The 268-nt window shown below is 58.6% G+C and overlaps 1 protein-coding gene across 1 annotated transcript in view; it reads right to left on the bottom strand.

The window, feature by feature from the left end:
- The window catches only part of BCAR1 (BCAR1 scaffold protein, Cas family member), a gene marked incomplete in the record, with an annotated part of 19,765 nt that overhangs the window by 9,869 nt on the left and 9,628 nt on the right, over window positions 1-268 (bottom strand).

The following is a 268-nucleotide window of genomic DNA, read 5'->3' as shown; positions in this document are numbered from 1 at the left end:
CCCGGCAGGAGCACCAGCGCCACCTGCAGCATCACCAGCAGCATCACCAGCAGCAGCACCACCTGCAGAATCATCACCAGCAGCATCACCCACAGCACCAGCACCACCTGCAGCATCACCAGCAGCATCACCAGCATCATCACCACCAGCACCAACACCACCAGCAGCATCACCAGCAGCACCAACATCATCAGTACCAGCATCATCACTAGCAGCATCACCAGCATCACCACCAGCAGCAGCATCACAAGGAGCAACACCAGCACGA

This window comes from Tupaia chinensis, unplaced genomic scaffold, assembly GCF_000334495.1.
Source record: "Tupaia chinensis unplaced genomic scaffold, TupChi_1.0 Scaffold000355_1, whole genome shotgun sequence".
Classification (NCBI taxonomy): domain Eukaryota; kingdom Metazoa; phylum Chordata; class Mammalia; order Scandentia; family Tupaiidae; genus Tupaia; species Tupaia belangeri.
This window is presented reverse-complemented; position numbering and strand designations above follow the sequence as displayed.